This window comes from Arvicanthis niloticus, chromosome 5, assembly GCF_011762505.2.
Source record: "Arvicanthis niloticus isolate mArvNil1 chromosome 5, mArvNil1.pat.X, whole genome shotgun sequence".
Lineage (NCBI taxonomy): Eukaryota > Metazoa > Chordata > Mammalia > Rodentia > Muridae > Arvicanthis > Arvicanthis niloticus.
In genome coordinates this window covers 93,267,243-93,283,861 of record NC_047662.1, presented here as the reverse complement: position 1 = coordinate 93,283,861, position 16,619 = coordinate 93,267,243, and positions in this window count along the sequence as shown.

Sequence of the window (16,619 nt, the reverse complement as noted above, 5' to 3'; positions counted from 1 at the left end):
GCATTTAAAGCCTTTACAAGTATTAATATCTTTATTTCCCCTTTTCCAGTTAGTTACCATTTACCTTCAGCACAGAATCTTCTCCCTCTGCTGCTGCACTTCAGTATATTTTGTGTGCTTCCATTATCCTTAATCTCTCCAAAGTAACCACTTGAACACTTTGAAAATAGAGAACATGATGATTTAAAAAATAACAGACAGGATAATTCAGAATCTATAGCACCTAGTATAATACTGAATACTATCATAAATATGAGTTTAATTAAGTATCTAAAAGTAAACTCACTTATGTTCAAAGTATTTTTGCACAAAATTGCAAAAGCAGCTTACTGAAAAAAATTGTATCTTAGTTATCAATAGTGTTGGTAGCTGAACTTATTACATATATAATATATATCACATATCACATATCACGTATCATGTATCACATATTACATATCACATATTATATATTATAATGTATATAAATTTTCTCTATATATATTAATAAAAACCCTTAAACAAAACCTTAAATCTTATATAAAATTGACTCAAACTTCATCTTAGATATAAATGAGAATGCACAAATGCCATCTGGTAAAATAAAGTTCAAATTAAAATAAAACACTGCCACACATGCTCTAGAAAGCTTAAAATATTATAATTTAATACATTACTCTATATAGGCAAAGATGCAAAGAAACATGCTCAGTCACATGTCTTGGAAGAGGATGTAAATAACGCAGTTACTCTAGAATACAGGTATTTTCTCTAAAAGTAAACATGAAACCACAGGACATGGTGATTGTATTCTTCAGCACTGCCTCAAATTGTGACCAATTAGTGATGCTCCAACAATACATAGTCACACTCTTCACAATAGACCAGCTGAGATCCCCTTGCTCCACAGAATTAAGAGCAGTAAGGGGATGAATGTAGCTCTTACAATTCTGATAGCCCTGGTCCTTAGGCTCCCTGGTCTTGGGGCTGGAGCAAAAACATTCTTTCACACTTATTACCATATTGATGTATAAAGCATGAACACAAAGATAATGGGTTGTTATTTAATGAAATATAATAGCTTATTTGACTTACTAACTTTTAAAAATTATCTCCTAAAGTCTAAACTTGCTTATAGAATTAACCTTCAAACAGTAGCTTGTTATCAAGTAAGTACAGGCTAGTTCTTTGATAGAGAAAATATTTCTGAGTACAAGATTTTGTTTAGGTTGTAAAATTTTAGCACTTAAGTAGTCTCCATCTCCAGATCTGGGGAAGTGTTCAGTTTTACGATATCATTATTGCTATGTATTCACTGGAACTGGAAGTTTATTGGAGCACTGAAGCTACTAGAATGATAACTGGAACATAGAAGTTAATGCATATTTATTTGTATAAATATATACATACACTTACATGTGAACAGAATACATGTATTATATGGTTCATCTACATAGAACAATTATGTAGGTGAATAAGTTCATTATTTACCTTTACTCTTATCCTATCTCTTAATAAAAAGCTGCAAAGATTTTGAAAGCTCTTATTTATGAAAGTGCAATGTAAAAGGAAACTGCATTCATAGCCCAGCTCTTAATGAATTGTTCAAGTTTCTCTTTTAAATTGAATTATAAAACTTTATAAAAATACTTTAATTTATGTTGATTCACACGTAAAAGTGTTAAGCTGTCTAAAACCACAGTTGTTTGTAAAATTGCTTTCTCCGGTTCAAAGAAAGTCTCTAAGGGTTTTTAAGGTTCGCCTTTAATTTTTATTTGTGTATATGTATGCTTTTCTGTGTGCATCTGTGCTATGTCTGTGCTAGTTTACGTGGTAACCAGGCCAGAAGAGCTAGATCCCCTGGTGCTGGAGTCACAGGCAGTTGTGAGTTGCCTAATACAGGTGCTGGGAATCAAACTTTCCAGTTTCTCCATGATTGGTCAATAAAGAAGATAAATAGCCAGTGACTAAGCAGTGGAGAAATGAGGGTTGGACTTTTCCCAGCTAGGGGTGCAGGAGGGAGAAGGAGAAAGTGGGCATTCATTCTTGAGGAGAGTTTACAAAAGAGAAAGCCAAAAAATGCAAGTATCTCCAGGAATTTTTCTGAGAGGTAGCCAGCTTCTCCTAGAGGATTTAAAAAGATAAATTTTGTTCAACTCTTATTTTTTAAAGCTGTTAAATAAATAACATAGTTCTGTCTCAATTCTTTCCAAGCTAGCTGAATTACAAAATAACTGCAAATGGCCACTAACAATTGCACATCTATTTTCATAGGCAATATTTGACTATAATCTTCCATAAATTTCTTTCCTGATTATGTGGTCTTTACATAATAACTTGGATATTATTTATTTACATACTAATATCATTGGAGAAGAAGAATAAATATTAATTTTTCTTTATAAATAATTTTCATGAACGAATGTGGGCCTTAAATTCTATTGAGATATATACTATATATATATGACATGATATATATACATATATATGTATATAAAACATGATATATATTTATATATATGATATGATATATATTACTCATTTTTATGATTTTGACAAATATTCACACCTATTTAACTACCACAAATTACCTGTCAACATTTAACTACTGTGAACTACCACATTTTAATCCATCTAAAATAATTCCTAATTCTTCTTTTTGCATGATTAACAAAGTAAATCATACCATATAAATCATTTGAAATTTCAAGAAGTTAATATATAAACAAATATGAGAAAATTTGATCAGTGGTTTCATGCATCTGATCAAGAAATGTGGTTTTTGTAATATAATGGATGGTGATTTCATAGTAAGACAAAGGAAAAGAATAAAAAACTATTTAAAAATTACTGTTAGATTAGAAACAAGTCAAATTTGAATATATGTAAAATAAACGTCTCATTTTTATACAATAAACAGTAATATACAACTAAATAAATTATCAAATACTTGAATATTTATTTTGTTCAAAGCCATATAGTAAGCTATCTACTTCATTATCTTAATTTTCAAATTGATTATATATAATCAATTATATATAATTGGGGGCAGATTTTTTTCTGAGGGAGCAAAGCTTAATCTACTGGAGCTGGCACTCTCTGTGGCCAGCGGAAAAACTGTGAACTCTTTAAACTCCTTGGAGCTGGTGAGAAAGAGAAGGAAAGAGAGAAAATTCATACACACAGACACACACACACACACTGAGTGGATGAAACAAAACAAAAGACAGAATCCAGTAACTTCTTACACACAAATATACATGCATGTATACATACATATACATACACATATACATACACATAAATGCATTCAGACCCACAGATAAATTTTACATATTTACACACAAAATGGTTAGACAAAAACTTCAACAAGCAGGCTCCAAGCATTTCTCATATATATATATATATATATATATATATATATATATATATATATATATATATAAATCACACACAACTGGTATGTGAAGCAAGCTCCAACACACACCCAGACAAGCTTTGCATGTATATATACATACACACAGTCGATGGATGGAAGGAACAATGTTCCAGCCCCCTGTTCACACAATGCTCCAAGCCACCACACACACAAACCTTACACATACACATAGTTGGTGGTTTGTCATCCACACAAATTTTATACATATACATACATACACACAGTTGGTGGATGGGAGAAACAATGTTTCCATACTTTTTCTTTCTTCCATACCTTATATATCTCAGCAAAATCTATCAAGTAGAATAAAATTATAATGTGATTACACTTTAGTTTTTTTTTTAGTAAATGATTATGTAAAAACAGTGTGTTCCTCAATACCTTTACAGGAAATAACATTACATAGTACAGGTAAAGGAAACAAATTATTCCCCCCAAACCCACATACATTCCCAACTAAGCAACTTCTTATAGATTAACAAAGTGTAAGCAAGAGAGGTAGTTTTCTCAGTCAGTTTCTGTTACTGGCAGGCAACGATCTGTGGTTACAAAGAAAGAGATAATTATTTTATTATTTATTTTTGAAAGTAATTTTGTAAGAATCTTAAAAGAATCGTAAATCTAAACTTTTATATAAAAATTAGTCATATCTATCCTAAATCCTCAAAATGTATATATACCCATCAGCAATTCTAAATAAATCATATCAGAAAGCTAAAGGAAAAAATAGGTACAAGAATTCCATTATCAGCAGTCCAACCTTAGTGAGATTCTTGCCAGCCAGAACTGCCATTGTTCTTGTTCCCTGACCATAAAAGGGTCCCTAGCTTAACTAATAATAATGTGCCTTTCTAAACTTCAATTTGTTCCCTAATATAATTTTTACTTTGGAGTCAGTAGTATAAACCTCTCAACCTAGCTTCACTAACAGCTTTCTTTTTTCAAACGTTTTCTAAGGTGTGTGGTCATTGTTGACAAGCTACATCTCTATGTTCTTTCCTGGTAGTGATAGAATCATAACCTGTTCCAGCAGCAATGACTGAAAGAGATCAAGCATTATTATTGTGAGTGCCAGAGATACTCCCCAGTGAGGGACTGGAAGCTCCCTTAAAGTTTTTATATAATGATTAGATTAAGAAGAATGTGAAGGCAGGAGGCAGAACAAAACTCTGTAACAGCAAGTCCTCAGGACATGTATACCCCAGGGCCATGTCACACCGAAGTCTACCCATGTGGCTATGGTAATCTGTGGACTGCATTCCATGAGCTTAAAGCCATTTGTCATTCCTCTTGCTTGGCTCTTCACAATGATGGCTTTGTTCTCCAAGTAAAGTCTCAAATGAAGCTGAGAATTTAAAGTAAGTTTTGTCAAATTATACACCTAGGAAATTATGGACAATGTATTAATCTCAGAGTTGGATAATTAATCTCAGAGTTGGATAACAGGTCAGCCTCTGGTATTCTGATGCTTTCTAATATTGATACCAAAGTAATACAAAGGAAGATAGTAATGTGGTATTATTCATCAGCATATTTTTGTAGCATCCACTTTTTTGAAAACATGATTAAATGAGTTGAATTTGCAAAAATATAAGATCATGTGCTAAATTGTAAGATAAAATGGTTATGTGTGTGTGTGTTTGTGTATGAGAAAGAGAGAGAGAGAGAGAGAGAGAGAGAGAGAGAGAGAGAGAGAGAGAATTTTAAACTATTCCAGAGGATGTAGTGTTAACTACAATAGAAAGAAGAAAGTATCAATTTGATAGAGACATTGTTACAGAGCTAGGACTTGGATTTGCTCATGGAGTTGGGTTGGCAGGATGATATACATCGGCAGCCTGACATATTCTACGCATATGGCTCATTCCTCTCTCATAGCAGACACTGCTTAATAGCTTGATCTAATGAACATAGCCTCTGCAGATAGAATATGTAGCAATTAATGTAGAAACTCTTCTAACCTGACCCAGGCAGTGGCTCAAGGCAGGCACCTGGGAGAGGTCCCAGCTATGCTGATAACTCAAAGCATATGCCTGACTTAGCAACCGAATTCATTGGAATTTAATTACTCAACATGATTATATACTGACAGCAAACTCATTATTGGCAGGATTGATTATTATTATGCAAACATTTCCATTATTCATTTATTGAAAACTTGGGCAGTCTTCCCAGACTAGAATTGAATCCACTACTTTTCACTTCATTACCTTTTCAGTTGAATATATTTAACTTTTCAAGGTGGTTATTTTGAGTCATGTCATTCTTTACCATGATTAAGACATTGAAATTATTCAGGAAATGGACATTTCTTCAAGGAGAAACAGCAGCCTTATGATGACGGAATGCAGGATAGCTCTGTCAGTTCTGCTCCAACAACTCGGTTATAGTCATTTGCTTGTTTGCTCATAGACCTTTATATGAACTGACCTGGTTCATATTTCATTTCTTAAAGTAGACTCCAAAAGCAGCAATTGGTATAATAGATTAGCTGCTAACGTGTGAGTCATAAGGCCATCCTATAAACATTTGTCGAGTGAATGAATGGCTAAGAGACATGGACTCTAACTTGTCTTATCTAATGGCTTCAACTTGAAACGACATTGATATTGTTGCTCATTCCTTAAAGGAAATAGTCTCTGCCTTCCAGCAAACATCAATAAATACCATATCCAAACAAAAGTTCATTAAACTCTCATGAACATTTCACACCATTTTATATTTTCATGAATATGGGAAGGAAAACATTTATCTTGCTAATAAAATCCTTATTTCAGCATTTCTCATTTTAAAAAGAAAGATTGCCAAGCAAATCCTAGGCTTCATAGCTCATTATAAAGGTTTCTCACAAGTGCAAACAGAGCAACTATACAAAAGATTGTTTCTCTATTACTATGTAGATCAGTGTCTGTGTTGTACATACTGCTAGCTTAGAGAACTATTCATTGGGATGGTTAAGCCACCGAAGTTCAAATAGCACTATAAATTGTGGCTTAGTCAAATCTACCTTCATGACTCCTCTGCTTTGTCTCATCAGATTTGAAGAATCATCACTGCAAACATTAACCTTGGTGGTGACTGTAGAACTCAATTTAAGGCAATATGGTAGATGTCACTGACACTGGAGACAACTGTGACATAGCTGTCCTTGCTTCCCTGTGTGTTTCTTTTGTATGGAGAGCCATATGAGACATTTGTTTTCAAATTAGGATTTGAAAAGCAAAATAAATAAACATACAGGAATGGAGTCTTGATAGGATGTTGATTCATAGGAATCCTTTTGTGTTTATTTCAGGAAAATCTGCAAAGTCTTTGAAAGTTATTCAAATTAAATTCATGAAAAGTAATTCAGATGCTGTTTCACATAAAGCATCCAGCTTCTCAGAATTTCCCTCAGTTCTTCTAGCATTGCTTCTAATCTTGATAGAGATAATATTAAACATGATATTCTGTTTCTCAGTCCTGAAATGATGGATCTATCTTGTAACTACATTTTAAAATTCAACATTTCAGGACTGAAGTCTGTTTTATTTGCCTAGAGCTGAAGCAGATAGGCTTTGAGACTACGGGCAGTAGGTACAGACATTGCCTTTTCAGGCAAGTATGTTCTAAAATGAGATCATCGTGTCATACACTTTCTGAACATCTAAAAATCTCTGTGATACACTTCTAATTACTAAATAGTGTGATCTGTGAATTATATCTCAATAACTCCTTATCTATAACACAACCAATACAATCTGAATTCCCAGTAACTGTCATCATAAATGCTTTATGTATGTATATACAAAAGCACACAAAAGAAATGTTTGATTTTTACTGATTAAAGGTTTTTTTTATGCACACACTGAAACAGTTGTTTGGCTCAGAGCTACCACAAATAGCTGTAGGCATTGGGTAGTTTTTGAGTATTTCTGTAAAGTACAAGGCTTCCATATGTCCTACCAGGTCCTACATATGGCAAAGACAATTTGCTAACAAACAATGGCTCTGGATTCAGTGTGATACAGCATTCAGCTCACATACATGGTAAAGGCCTGTGATATTAAATCAGAGGGAAGGAGACAGTTTACCCAATATAAAGAAACCAGGCTCATTCCCATGATAAAACACAATGAAACAAATGAATAGGAAGGAAACATAAAATGAATAAGAAAAGACAAAAAACATGGAGACAGAATAAAGTTAGCTTCTATGAAGCAGTCACTATGTTACTGTATGTTAGCTGTATCAAGGATAGGTGAGACACTTCCACACCCACACTGAATGACGGCCCCACTCAGCAAGTTGAGATGTGAAACAACAAGGTCCTTCGAGCATTGCAAAGATGTTTATGGTGCATTAGCACCATGTTGCTTAGCACAGGTGTTCCAGTAATTGTGGAATACTGGGGAAATGCGCCGCATTCCATTTATCTTCATCATATCCCAAGGTGATACACCAGTAGCAATTTAGCACCTGCTAGAGCAATTTGGCATCTGTGGTATTTACTGAAGTGTTTGGCCTTAGAGGTTGGAAGTGTTATTTTGTACTTCCATATATGCTAGGGGATTATCAAGCATTAGCCAACCCAAGTACATTGAAAACCATCTGAGTGAGACTTAGAAAATAAAATTTAAGAAAAAAATAGTGAATAAAGCTTTCAGAAATGATATAGATTAGATTATGCTTATACCCTTTCTTCTACTGACAATAGTTTTTTCTGACTTATTTACAATGTTATTTTTTTAATACTATAACATAAACACTCAAAAAGGAAACAATTTAGAATATAGTTGTTTTACCATAATATACAGGGAAACTTCTTATTACGTTACCAACTTTGTTTGGCATCAGGTATATGAGGAGATTAAACAATGGGATAGTCTAAACTGTTATCATGGTGTCTTTTGTGCTTTTGATTTTAAGCAATTCAAAATGTTAATATATATGCATAATTTTAAGATAATAGAAATAGAAATAAATCAAAGAATAGTAAAATACTTTTCATATTGAAAGAATATACATATTGATTGAAAAAAGTAGATAGTAGAGACATGAATTGAAATTTCTTTTGTCCAAAAATAAACGTAGGATTGGACTAAAATAATATTTTTTGAGAACAAGGTCTGTGAAAAAATTAATATTCAACATCTTTTCACAAACTTTTTAATGTAAGATGATTAATATAATATTTAGCATAAAGATCATTAGATTCAAAATATCTTCTCATGTAGAAAAATCTAAGATTAGGAAGCACAGCAACACATTAATTCAGAAGGATCAGAGAGATGAACAAAATTAAGAAATACTGATAAGAAAAAAAGTATGTGAATAAGGCATATTCTAGATATTAGAAAATTAAAAATATCATTGTGCACTGTCTTGCCTTTCAGACAACAATGCTTAGGACATTTTTGTGCCAAGTCTGAGGAAAGAGTACTCAAAACATACCCAAAGAGAGGAATGAGGTCAACACCACTGTCACAGATGCTCAAGGTTTACTTACGTTAGTGCATGCTTCATCTTAATAAATACTTGTGAAATGAACAGTGTTCATTAAAAATTATGGTGATATTAAAAAAATAATAGGTTACATTTTGATCAAGGGCATATAAAAACACATACAAAATTTAAAAAATAATATAACACTGACATATAAAACATTAATTAAATTATTTCATAAATATAAACAGTTCTTGGAAAAATTATTTATGGCAGAACTTGCCAATTTACCCTGATCGTATTTAATCAAATCTTGTGAATCAAAAGCATTTTTTGTTCTCTCTAGATACCACATTAAGACAAGCAGAAATATTTAATTAAAAGATTGGAAATAAAATAAAATGATATTCCTTTTTTATAGGTGTAATAGTAGAAAGTAAAGAAGTATATAGCTACACTAAAATAAAATTTACAAAAATATGTTTATATAAATATATATGTATATGTAATCAATAGAAAATAATCTTCTGTTTATAATAGGATACCAATGCTTAAATCACTTAAAAATTGTAAAATCTCTCCTGGTATAAGAATTTTTTATATGTTTGTATGTATGTGTTATTGTTTTGTGTGTGTGTATACATACCCACCTGTAACCATTCTTATGGCCAGCATGTTATTAGATTATATTTAATGATAAATCCCTACAATGTAGTTTATGTCCTTATGAGGAATAGTATTTATAATAAATAGAAATAAAATTAATTGTTGAGAATATAGTTACAAATCTTAGCTTTTAAGAAAGGCTCCCTAAAGAAGATTATTTTTAGAAAGAATTGTTATCACAAAATTTAAGGCACATGGAAATGTTTAATTTCTTTGATCTTATATCACTTAACATAGCAAAATCATTTGGAGAGAGAGAAGCAGAGGTATACATATAAGTGGCTGAGGAACTTTATATTCTGTAAAGTGTATAAATAAAAGTTTGATACTATATGTTTTACAGAATATTATTTTAACTAGTAAAAAGCCATTATGATAAACTTAAAGTATTGCCAAATATTTTTACAAATTTATGTGAACATAAAAATGACAGCAATACACACTGGTGCCTTAAAAACTGATTGCAAGAGTGTTTTCAATTTGGAAGTCATTTTATTTTTTTTATTTGCATTTACACATGCGTATGTATAGAAGTGTAAAAGCATATACACTCTAATACCTTTTTATTTACGTGTACTTGTACATTATTTACTGTTCATTAACTTGATATCATAAAACTAAGCATGACAAATTCAACTGACTTGACCTTGTTGCTTTAAAGTTTAATGAGCTTCAAGTATTTTTCTCTATGCTTTATTTACTGGAATATGCTTGCTAACTTTGGATCTGTTCTATAATTTCATTCTTTAAATTTTTGATATCATGAAATACCTCCAACAATTATCTTAGCATGATACCTTGTGTGTTAATAGTTCTTTCTCTATTGTGAATCTAGTTCCTTCCCTCTGCCATGTTCTCCATGGAAACACCAGTGTACTCTCAGCCTGCAGCCCTGTAGGAATCCCTTTTTTTTCCTGTGACTAGACTTGTATTCAGCTCCAATTTCACTTTGGTGTTAACACCTTTATGTTTCTAGATTGTTCTTGCACACTGTTTTTGACCAGAACATTTTCGGTAGTTGTTTCAGTATTATATGAAAATATCACAAGATTCAAGAATCCAGCACAGTGGCTTTACCTGTGTAACCTGAGTAACAACACATCAACAAACTTTGTAACAAGTGACATGACAGCCAGAAGCAAAAGGATGAAGAATTGAAGTACAGATGGGTCTACACAGAAAGTTTGAGCCTGATTTTATACAAGGTTCTTCCTGTGTTAGCACCACCACTCCTGGATTTAAGTGATTTCCCAGCCACAATTTCTCCAAAAGCTGGAACTATGTATTTGAACCATTACCTCTACTTCTCCTTCAGTGACACAGAATGTATTGGCTCTCTACCTGGTTGCTAGTACCTTAAGAAAACACCCTTAATCTTGAAAGCATTACTGTTCATTAATACCTAACTTTGCATCTGATCATTGACAAGCAGGCATTCTATGAAAGGATAGAAATATCTATAGTTTCATATAAATCATACTGGAGTGTTGAGGCCCAAGCTGCCCCACTTTGGTCGGCCAAAAATGTTGCGGCCCTCTCCACTCCTCACTTGGCGGCCACTGTTTCCCGGCCCAAGCTGCTGCTCCGGTCTGCGGGTCAGGGTTCAGCAAGAGAGAGAGAGTGAGGACAGACTTGAGGAATGGAGATCAGATAGAGCGTGATTCAATCCCATGTATTCTTCAGTCTCTCTTCCTAGTCCAAGTCCCAAGTCTTGAGTTCCTAGTTCCTAGTTCCTAGTTCCTAGTTCCTAGTTCCTAGTTCCTAGTTGCACTCCTGTTGTTCTCTTCCGAGTGTCTAATGTCTACTCCTACTCCTAGTGTCTGAATCTCTGTTACTCCAAATTGTTCTCAACTCTCCTCTCTGCCTCTCACCTTTTATATGTCTCACTTCTAAGTCATGCCCTTAGGTCTTGTCTCTAAATCTGATCTTTAAGTCACACCTTTAAGTCACACACCTTTAATCTCACACACCCAAGGAAAGTCCTGGGTATCTAAAGCAAGATATTATCGGAGTGTGCTCAGCTGTTGTAGGCTATTGTAATACAAGTCTCATGTTAGGGTATATGGCTCAAGATGGCTGAAAAGCTGATCGCAGCTTTCTGCTAAAAGTTGGCTCCCAACACTGGAGTAACCAATGACCTCAGCAGATGACAGATTCATACTTTCATGCCGGAGTGTCCTCTGGACAATTATGTGAATAAGTCAGTCTAGATGAATGTACATACTTTGAGTTAGAAAAAAAGAAGGCATGAATAGAACTTTTAATATTGCTTTTTGAATTAGGTCACTTATCCTAGAATTTTATCGGGACTCTATGAGGTTTACTTAACTCCGTATCCTCAATGCTCTTTGAACAGTGTTACTGATGAATTATGGATGGGGAAAATACTTTCAGAATATTTTTAGGCCTCAGATGAATTATTCTGCTTCTTGTGAGCAATCTCCAGTAATTTTCTGTCAGAGAATTCATAACAGGCATGGAATTAAAGTGCCTCCATGAAAAACATCCTGTACTTGCCATGTTGTTTCTTTGATTGGGAAAACGTGCTGAATATCACTGTCCACAGAAACATGCAATCTAACCATTGATTACATTCTGAGGAAACAGTCTGGACTTTTGAGTAATGAACTAAAATGTGTTTGTAAAGATTGTTTTGTTTTAAAATGTTCTTGAAGAACTTTTAAAACTTGGAATTTCATTTTTTTTTTTTTATTCTTATATTGAAAAATAGACTGACATTTTGAAACTTTTGGGATTTGGTTTTATCCAATGAGTAAAGACATAAAATGTAAAGAAATAACAGCCTGTTTTCCATTGCCAATGATTATTATAAAAGAGAGAGAGGGAGAGAGAGAGAGAGAGAGAGAGAGAGAGAGAGAGAGAGAGAGAGAGAGATTGATTTATTAGCTTTAATTAAAATTTTGAAATGTTAATATATCATTGAAACTTCTCATTTCTCCTGTTATTGTGGTCAAATTCCTGTTGTGTAGTAATGACCGTGGTTATCTCATCATTGTTTGGTGCTCTCTGTTATTTTTCTGTTAATATGATACAATGTCATGACATTGAGTACTTATGTGGAGGTTATATCAAAAGAGTGTGAATGCGTCTATACCCTTGAACAAAGACTGGTCCTTCTCTATTTGAAGGAAGATTGTGCTCTTCACGCCTAGCCATGCAGCTTCGGAGGAGCTCATTTGGAGTGGAGAGGAAGGAGACAGCTTCCTATAGTTTCATCAGGAATGAATGCTGAAAGTCCCGTTCCCCCATTGGTTCTTGTTCAATCAATAAAGACGCTAGCGGCCAATGGCTGGGCAGAAGAGGTAGAACTTCCAGTTTCCCCCACAGGCAGGTTAGCAGATAAAGGAGGAGGAAAGAGATTTGCAGTGGTTGGAGGGAGAAAGAGCCACCAGTCATGTGAGATCTCGAGTGGAGTGGCCATTGTCTGCTTCCCCAACTGGGCCTGGGGTAGCAGGTGGGAAATTAGAAATGTAACTAAGCTAAGGGCATATTGGAGTGCTGAGCAAGGAATAACCAGGCAACTAAGGTGAGGGCAAAATTAGGTGTTGATCTGGAAGTGAAGACAAGGACACATTAGCTGTAGGAGGCTTAGAAGTGTCCGGCCATTGAGCTAAAATGCATATTAAAGATAAGCTACTTTTGTGTGTGTGTGTGTGTGTCTTTCATCTGAACATCTGAAGGAACCTAGGTGGGGGTGGTAGCAGGTCTGCTCAGAGCTTAAAGCAGGGATATAGAAACTCCACACAGCACTGTCCTATCCTGCCAGATCAGCCAGACCAACACTGGTTATATATGTTGCAACCTAATAACCTTCATATCTGTAATTACAGTTATTGGTGATTTTCAAAACATTCTTTCAACTCTTCTAATGGGTGAATATAAATAGGTGAATTTAAATAATCTATGACCTTATTTAAAAGGTGATTTTGTTTTAACCCATGTGTTCTAGAGTCAGTCCTCAGCACTGACACCACACCAACATCAATGATAGGACAAGAATTCTGTATACATGTTATTGGCTTTAAACAACAGTACTAGTCTGGGTATTAACTATAAATCTACCCATCCCTATAATGAGAAAAATATTTAAAATATTAACTTTTTAAAGACTAGGCTGCCTTGGCCGTACCTCCCCATTCTGAAGTGTTCTTATACCTTCAAAACCTTAATTCTAAAAAAGTAAAATAAAATAAAAATTAAAAAAACTTCCCTGCCAAAAAATAATAAATTCCCACAGATGCAGATGCGTAGATAAATAGAAGCTGCCCTTTGTAATGCATCAAATACTCAGTGAAGCTCTTTTAATATCTCATATGCCAATGGCTCAATGGAAAGTATGTGAAAGAGCATGGCAGCTGTAGCACGATGCTGAGATGCCATGTTCTCTATAATTAAGTGCCAAGAGTGGAAAGAGGAGAGGCAGGGGTGGGGGAAGTAGTGGGGTTCTGACACAGAGAGAAGCATCAAGCAAACAAGAGAGCTAGCTCACTCGGAAACCTCAAACCTCCTCTGTGATGAACTGTTCCCAGCAAGGTCCTGCCTTCTGAACCTCCCCAAAAAGTTCTACCAGTTGCAGAGCAACTGTTACAATACACGAGTCTATGTCAGACATTTTCATTTAACCCACCACATTCTCTCTCTCTGGTCATTCTAAAACAAGTCCAGGCAATATTGTTCAAGAGAAAGTCTTCAGAATTATCTATTATTTGTTTTAGAAATAATAATAATAATGATAATGATGATAATAATAAACAACAACAATAATAATAACCTCATTTTTTTCTGAATTCAAATCAGTCCAGTGGCACATTTTTGACAAAATATAGATACCGAAATAGATATTGAGGGAGATTACTAGCTTGCCTCATCCCATCTCCTGTTTTTCCAATTCCTTTATGGGCCAGTGATAGCTCGATAAATATACTACACAATAATATGTGTATGGGAACAATAGTCAAGAACAAGAGGCCGTAACGAATGAGGAAGTGAGAGGAGATACAAGAAGGGCTGGAGGGGGGAAGGAAAGTGCTGTAATTATAACTTAACTCAAAATAATACAAAGAAAAAACTAAATTTCAAGAATAAACAAAGTATTTACTTAATCCCTCCTCCCACCAAAGTCAACGAAGTTAAGAAAAAAACCTGAAAGTCTAAGTGTACTTCTTTCTTTTACACTTTTAATCTAATGATTACACTTTTAATCTAATCTAACAACTATCCAAGAGCTATTTCTCTACTTGTTTTCTTGCACAGCCTCACTTCATTGTCCTAAATGAGGTTCTAACCTTTGCTGTGGTCATTGCAGCCTCTTGGTTACACTCTACCATACTGTGACTTTAAAATCCAAGACTGATTATATATGATTCACTGTCCTCTGCACACATGTGGCTTCTACATTATCTGCCTAGAAAACCAGGTGGATGTCCAGAACTTCTCTGTTTATAAATTTGGTAAAAGAGAGAAATAAATGCTTTGAAATGATTTTCTCAAAGAATTGTACAAAACCTTTGGGACAGTACATTAGTGAAACATGTTTGCATTACAACTATTATTTATCTGGTTAAAAATGTATATGGAGCATTGTAGGAGACAATATGCTTTTCATTTTATTTAATTACATCTTAGGAATATTGACATCATACTTGTATATACTGAACTGTGGTTACACTTTCACATAGCCATCTCACACTGCCGTCTCTCATTTTCTTCTCCATCCCACTCTCTACTTCTTCCGAACTATTCCATAAACAATTTTAAAGGTCCAGATTCACAGGCAAACAGCAATGAAGTTGAAGATCCTGTATGGACGATCATTGCCTGTCCCCACTGATCTAACTCTTCACCTATGTTGGCTTCATAAGAAGCAGTGCAGCCTTGGACATATACTTAGAATGGTATTCTATTTGGAAACTCTCTTCTAGATTAAGTTTGAAAGTTAATTCAGTTCAGTTCACTGTCCTTAGTATTGTGACAGGGAAATTTAGAAATTATGATGTAAAGTTACCGAAAATGACAATAGATGAAAGACAGGAAAACAGAAATGGAAAAAGACAGGGGAATATACAGAGGAAGGATAAAAGGAAGGAGGGTAGGTAGTGAAGGATGGAGGAGGTGGGGGAGGGAGGGAAGAAAGCAAGAATAATAGGAAGAAAAGAAAATAGGAAGAAAAGAAAAAGATGGAGGGAAAGAAGTAGGAAAAATGAAAATGGAATCAACCAAATAGATTGTTTAATCAATCCTAAAACAGAAAGAGAAACATGTATGAAGGTTTCCAAATAAAGTCTAAATTGACACTAAACAAACTTTAAGGACATTATTTCAAAAGTGATCATATAAAAATGAATATGGAAAAATGAGGATGATTATCAATAACAGAATCTCATTTACAAAGCGTTAGCTGTCTGCTTATCTTCAAGGAGTCACCTATTTTCTTTCTATTGTAGTGCAGTTCACAGAATGGACAGACCACAGTATCTTCTTTCCCTATCTTCTCCCTAGACTAAAATCAATTGCTAGCAGGTGTAGATTATTTAGTAGAATAATTCTAACAACCATTTGATACTGGAGCACCCAATCCCTCCTGATGCAGAGCAGGAGTCCCTAGGTTCAGCTTGTTAGGGGCATTCAGCTTCTCAAGTGGATCTTGGTCCTTCAGTTCTAAGGTATCTTAACCATCATAGTTACCAATCCAGAGCCTGAATTACACCCTTGATATGAATATACTTTCAGTTTCTGCATTCAACTAAAGCTGTCTCTTTGCTTTGATAAACTGGCAGAATTGTATTAGACTAACAGTATAAGCTTCCCTTCCTTGAAATAATCTGTGCCACATAAGATAGGCAAGGGGAATCAGTGGCATCACACTCATAAGTTTCATCCTCATTTAGATAAGAAAATGATAAGAGAAAGAAGGCCATGGACAGTTGTCTTAAAAATCTACCCAACATGAAAAATCATTTAAATTATACTCAATAAAAAGGTTCAAAATTATAAGCAAAGATGAAAAAAAGAATCCTGAGTTTGGCCTGAAGAGATGAATGACTCCATAGGTTATGCACTTGCTGGCAAAGCATGAGAATCAGAGTTTGTA